General features: G+C 47.0%; 1 long non-coding RNA gene across 1 annotated transcript in view; it reads right to left on the bottom strand.

The window, feature by feature from the left end:
• Positions 1–4277: 4277 nt before the first annotated feature.
• LOC134936686 (uncharacterized) overlaps positions 4278–7101 on the bottom strand; it is a 102893-nt gene continuing 100069 nt past the window's right edge. Inside the window, exon 3 of the long non-coding RNA XR_010180535.1 lies at positions 4278–5261. This is a non-coding gene — a long non-coding RNA (uncharacterized LOC134936686). The remainder of the gene's footprint in view (positions 5262–7101) is intronic.

Raw genomic sequence — 7101 nt, 5'->3', positions numbered from 1 at the left:
CATGTAAGGAGATGAACGCAGATCTGGCTACGTATACAGTGATCTGTGTTAATATCTGAATAACCCCCAATGTATGGCCCTTGTCTGTTTATCTTGGATGCTTTTGGTAAAGGGTCTATTTATAGGATCCAAACAAGCAAAGGTGCCTTCTATCCACCTGGTACTATTCATAAGAGGGAGACTCAGTTGAAGCAGTTTTGAAACATCAAACATCTCAGATAACTATGCCTTACAAGACTTTATTATGTATGCCTAATCACTGACAATGTAAGCGTGTTTTATATACAGTACTGCACTATAGGCACCCTCCTGATGCTCATCTTGTGTGTGTTTTATTCTATGACAGGGGATCTATCTGGAGGAGCTGCCAATCCTACAGATTGAAAAATAATGTAGCATTTTACACATTGTTCTATATTAATCCTTTATATGTGTGTTTGTGTGTGTGTGTGTGTGTGTGTGTGTGTGTGTGTGTGTGTGTGTCTGCTCCAATTATCTTGACCTTCCCAAGGTCAGACCACAAGGGTACACATAGGACAGAGAAGAGGGGAAAGAAGTGTATAGTCGATAGAGCAAGCAGAGAATATCCTCTGGAGAGTAACGGGGGGAGATTGTCCATGTGCAGCAGCTTCTATGTACAGTATTTATTGGTCAGTAATGTTATGTGTATTTTAGCTGGTCACTAAGCTGCCATAGAAATGTCTCTATTCAGAGGTCAGCCTCAGTGCCTAAAAGGTCATTGTTTTTTCCCCCTCTCCAACCCCGGTGACTGCAACCACTTAATGCCAAATATTTCAATATCTTAATCAACGTAGATGATATTTTATATGCTTGGACTGTGACTTACAGTAAATAATAAAGGAAAACGTGAAAATCTCACCTTGGGCCTGAGTAGGACACACCTCTGAGGAAGGATGCATGTACCACTTTGGAGCAGACTGTGCATGTATGCAGCGCAGCTGTGTGAAATTATGTTAAACCTACAGGTGGCATCTTAAGTAAATAGGCACCAGCTGCCAGCTTCTGTGATCCACTGCTGCATCCTGAGGCTCAACATCGGATTAACTGTGTGAACAATGGTCATGAGTAACCGTCAAAAGTCCTGCTGATTCAGCCGCCAGTCCTGTCCTTGCAGAGATTAAATTTGCCGCCAAACAGTGGTATGAGGTGTTCTGCAACTGCTGTTTGTCATTGGCTGGTGTGGTCTAGGCTCCATGCAACATCTTGACAGTACAGTTTGACATTGAGGCACTGTTACTGGAGAGCAGAACATCAGGACAGGTAAGATATGTATTTAATGGGTAACACTTATGGGCAGTGCCGTAACTAGGCATTTCAGTGCTGTGTGCAAGAAACGGCATTGGGGTCCCCTACCCATGCAAGATAGGGGCAGTGCGCACCGTAGGCGCACGGAAAATATATAGGGGCGTGGCTTCAATGGGAAGGGGCGTGACCACAAAATAATACCAATTCATACTACGGTGCACAGTAGTCTCCATTATTCAAATTATGCTGCACAGTAGCGCCACTACACCAGGTAGAGCCCCTTTTACACATAACAGCAGTCAGTCCCCCTTTTTACACATTATGGCAGACAGCGTCCTCATTTTACACATTACGGCAGACAGCGCCTCACTTTTTACACATTATGGCAGTGTCCCCTTTTTACGTATTACGGCAGACAGCATCCCTTTTTTACACATTATGGCAGACAGAGTCCCCTTTTTACACATTACGGCAGACAGCGTTCCCCTTTTTACACATTACGGCAGACAGAGTCCCCTTTTTACACATTACGGCAGACAGCGTCCCCATTTTACACATTACGGCAGACAGCGCCTCCTTTTTACACATTACGGCAGACAGCTTCCCCCTTTTTACACATTATGGCAGACAGCGTCCCCTTTTTACACATTATGGCAGACAGTGTCCCCTTTTTACGTATTACGGCAGACAGCGTCCCTTTTTTACACATTATGGCAGACAGCGTCCCCCTTTTTACACAATACGGCAGACAGCATCCCCTTTTTACACATTACGGCAGACAGAGACCCCTTTTTACACATTACGGCAGACAGCGTCCCCTTTTTACACATTACGGCAGACAGCGCCTCCTTTTTACACATTACGGGAGACAGCGTCCCCCTTTTTACACATTACGGCAGACAGCGTCCCCTTTTTACACATTACGGCAGACAGAGTCCCCTTTTTACACATTATGGCAGACAGAGTCCCCTTTTTACCCATTACGGCAGACAGCGTCCCCTTTTTACACATTACGGCAGACAGCGTCCCCCTTTTTACACATTACGGGAGACAGCGTCCCCCTTTTTACACATTACGGCAGACAGCGTCCCCCTTTTTACACATTACGGCAGACAGCGTCCCCCATTTTACACCTTACGGCAGACAGCATCCCCCTTTTTACACATTATGGCAGACAGCTTCCCCCTTTTTCAGAATAGAGAGAGAGAGAGAGAAAGAGAGATACTTACCATCGCTCCTTGTGCTGGCAGATCCCTCGGTGCGGGCAGGGGAGAAGGAGGAGGAGGGAGGGGGACTGGAGCCGCAGCAACACTATGTAATTGTTAGTCGCAGAAGGAACCGCATCCCAGCATTCACAGCAGCGCCGGGCATCCAATACGGAAGGAGAGGGGACTGCTGCAGCGGCGCTACTACCAATTACATAGTGCTGCTGTGGCTCCAGTCCCCCTCCCTCCTCCGCCTTCTCCGCTGACTCCGGCACTTCAGCTCTCCTCCCCAGCGCGGCGCACACAGCAGAGCGGCATGTAATGAGTCAATTTGACTCATTACATGCCGCTGGCCATTGCGCCCTCAGGGTAACTGTGCTGTGTGCCAGGCACACCTGGCACACATGTAGTTACGACCCTGTCCCGCCCTAAATATTAAAAAAAAAAGCTTTGAAAACAACCTTTAAAATACTGTACATCCAAATGGATGTCTTTTTTCTATTTGCTAAATATAATTTACTAACCAGACAGACAGCAGCACAGGCTCTTCCACGTTCCAGAGGCTCACCAGCTCCTCGCTGTGCAGCAGTAGGGGCAGGGCACAGGGCAGTGTGGGAGAGACGTCAGACGTCATCACGTGACGTCTCTCCCGAATTGCAGCAGCCTAGCCTGCCTGTCACACAGACGCCTCAGCCGCAGCGCCGCCCTGAACTTACAGCGGCAGCAGCTTGAAAACTTCCTCTGAACTTTAAGCCGCTGCCGCCCGCCCGTGTCCAGCTGAAGCCGAGCTGAAATGATTATACCGCACCCATCAGCAGAAACAGAATGGGTGTGGAAGGGGGTGAAAAGAATTGAATACCAATCATGGAGTGCAATGGAGTGTGCTTCTTTACTATCCATCTCTGAGAAAAAGTTGTGTGTATAGATAGATCTAACTGCAGCCTTCTGTCTGATTTATCCCATTCCAGGGGTCATACATACTGTGTGACTGTAATGTCCTGTGTATGGGTTAAGTATGATTGCCCGATGGACGGGATACCAGCAGTCAGAATACTGACAGTGGCATCCCGTCCATCAGAATCCCCACAGCCCCCTCTAAAGTCCCCTAACCCTCCCCTGCCCCCTACCCTAACCCTCCCTTGTGGGTGTCTAAACCTAACCCTCCCCGGCGGTGCCTAGCCCTAACCCTCCCCGGTGGTGCCTAACCCCAACTCTCCTGGGTGGTGCCTAACCTTAACCTCCCTTCCCCACTGCCTAAACCTATCCCTCCCCACTTAGTGCCTAAAAGTAACCTCCCCTTCTAAATGCCTAAACCCAACCCTCCCCCCCCCCCCCCCCCCCCTGGTCCCTAACCCTAACCTTCCCAGTCCGGCACCCTAACCCTGACACCCCTTCTCCTGCCTAAACCTATCACCCCCCATTCCCCCGCGCGCAGCAGGATGCGTCCCACTGGATGGACGTTCAGGATTTCAGCTGTCGATAATGTGACACGGCGTCTGGATTTAGACGCTGGGCTTGCAGCATCCTTTGGGATCCCGGCATCGGTATATTAACTGTCAGGATCCCGTCCGTTGGGAACATAACTGCATCCCCTGTGTATTTGGTGTTCATTGTAGTTCTCTGTATCATATGGCACTCACTGCAGTAATGTCTATAATATATGGTGCTCACTGTGATGCTCTCTGTAATAAATGGTGGTCAATGCAATGCTTTCTGTAATATATGGTAGTCACTGAAATGTTCTCTGTATTATTATGCTAAATATTTAATCATACAAAGGTTGAAAATGAAGATCATTTGCAGAGTGCGATTTCAGGGTACAAAGGGTTGACTTTTCAAAGGAACAGTTTTGCTGGGTTCGTTATGATTTACCGGCGGTCAGGATCCTGGCAGTCAGGAGACCAACGCCGGAAAGCCGGCATCGGTCCCGGTGGCGAGCTTCATTTGCCACACTATTTTATTCCCCCTTGGGTGGTGGCGTGGACCACCACCCGAGTGGGAATACCTGGGCTCCGGTCGGGATTCTGAATGCCAGCATTTCCCCGGATGTCTGGATTCCAGCGTCGGTATCCTGACCGCTGGGATCCCGACAGACAGTAAATTAACCGCATCCGATTTCACTTTGCCATAAACAAACAAAGTAATACAAAAAATATTTTAGCTTTCTCTAGTAATAATAATAATATGTCACAGGCCGCAGGTGGGACAAGCGGGGTCTCCATTACTCATAACTACGGGCCCTAAGATTCTGTCGCATCAGGGGTCCAGCAGGGTCCCAGCAGTCCGCGGTTCATTGGAGTATACAGAGCACTGCTTGAGGGGGCAGGAGCATGGTGGTAGTGTTGGGGTTTGGCATCTCCCATGTACTCCAGGACATGCACATTGCCATCTTGATCTGAGTCAGCTGATCAGAGCTCTGCCAATCCGGAGCTGACTTCCACAGGCAATCCCTGCTGGCCAGGGATGATAAAAGGGGAAAGACAGGAAGTCTCAGGTTGCCAGTGCCACTGTGTTCACGGTAGATGCTAGATCCAAGTGGCCTAAGGGACCTTTTACGTCAGGCCTGTGTTCACAGCCTTAGCTACGTGGGAAAGAGTGCTCCAGTTCTTTGACTCCAGTGAGATTCATTGCTGCTCCATCTTGCTCTCCCGGCTCCGTCAATTCACATTGACTCTTGCAATCAACATTGGTTCCGTCCGAAGTCACAGCAACATCGGTTTCGTCCAATAGTCACACCAACATAGTATAGTGACACAGTATAGAGGCAAGAGAAGATACGGTGGCTAGGTACTGTAGGGTGTAGGGTAGCAAGAAAAGAAAATAAGACAGTGAAGAGACAACGGTAACCGTTAATACATGGTATCTACACATTGAATGACCTCTGAATTTCACTCTAGAGAATAAATAGAAAAGTGAGAACTAATGCATTATTCTCACCTACAAGAGCGCATGGAGGTTATACTGGGGGATTTACAGAGAGAATGAGAGATAAGAAACCAGTAACCACACAAAATACATGAGATACATGTTATATATTAATAAATATGACAGCTTATGAATTACTGTACTAAGCTAAATGAAATACCTGAAATACTGAAGTGGTTCAACAACTGCCTGAAACATCAGCACGATGACTATGTGGTTTTCTGTTGTATTCACTTACCATGACAGCTTTATATTATTTATATCAGTGATTTATGCTGCATGTTTTCTATAGGTTTATCAACATCTTTCTTTTTCAGTTGTAATGCAAATAAAAGTCCATGTTTCCTGGAGCCACTGGCTTAGGTGACCTCTCAAATCATGTCCTACCTGGCTTTCAGCTGTCAGTTGTATTAAACAGTAGCTGTCCAAAATAATGCTGGCCTAAAAGGAACATGATTCCCAATAATAGTCCGACCAAAGTTGTTTCTGGTCAATCCGATTGGCAGATGAACTCAGGCCATTGTTGTAGTCATCTGACTACACTAACAGTCCCCAAGGCCCAAGTGACATATGGCCAGAGCTGTCCGATTTGTCCAGACACATGGAGAATGGATCTTGTCACTTAGCCCTGAGACCGACAGTGTTGCCAGCTGTAAGGGGAATAACAGCAGCGATGTACAGGCTGCCTTAGTGCTTACCTTGTAGATGTAGAAATGCACATACACGGAATGTCTAATTCAGCCTGTACAGCTACTCACACCGAAAGCTCACACCCACAGTAGTATATGTGGGGAAACTAGGAAACAAATGTATCAAGGCCAAAGACTCTCAGGTTTGATAAAAGATGGATTCAGGTTCAGAGCGTAAAGTATAAAGGGACAGTCGCTTTCCTGTTCAGCTGCAGAACCCCACTTTCTTGTTAATCTAATGCAGGAATCCTCCGGTGCATACTGAGCATCCGTGCAGCTGCATGTAAAAGCCTGCCCTGCAGAACGTTATTACTCCCCAGACATCATCATTAGTATATGGACTTGCAGTCACCACATGGATGCAAGTCCAGATACTGAAACAAGCGTCCCATCGCTGCTCCCACTCTATGACCAAGTAAAGAAGTCTGCCTACATGCCCATGGCTTTTCCTAGGTCATGGGAGCCCTAGTCCGCTAGGTTTGCTGCCTCGTAACATGTGGCCTGTTCAATCTGCTCGGAGTAATGAATTCCACCAGCAAGCGTATGGCTGATCATGCACTTGCGCAATTGCCAATTTCTTTCCTTGGTGCATGCGCAGGTGTGGTCCAATGTCAAGCTTAAATGTATTGATCAACCCATAAACTAAAACCCCATTATGTATTAAGGTGAGTCAGTTTACTATGGTGAGTGCTGAGTTCTCTGTTCTTTACTTATTAAACAATGTGGTCACAGGCCACTGCCCCCCTGCCCGGGAATGACGAGCACAGTGGTTTCTGTATATATATATTTAAAAACAAGAAGCATCTCTTCCATCACACCCTTGCAGTGGCTGCCCGGTGTCTATTTTTTATTTTTATTTTTATATATATATATATATATTTATTTATTTTGGGGGGGGGGGGGTCGGCAGTAGCTCTAACCCCCAGCTTTCCTTTTTGTTCAATTTTATAATCACATTTAGATTGTGAGTTGGGTTCAATGTTTTCCTTCTGATATCAATGTTGCTATTTCAAGGT

Source organism: Pseudophryne corroboree, chromosome 6, assembly GCF_028390025.1.
Source record: "Pseudophryne corroboree isolate aPseCor3 chromosome 6, aPseCor3.hap2, whole genome shotgun sequence".
Lineage (NCBI taxonomy): Eukaryota > Metazoa > Chordata > Amphibia > Anura > Myobatrachidae > Pseudophryne > Pseudophryne corroboree.
The sequence above is the reverse complement of the archived record's forward strand: the minus strand, read 5'-3'. Positions and strand labels throughout refer to the sequence as shown.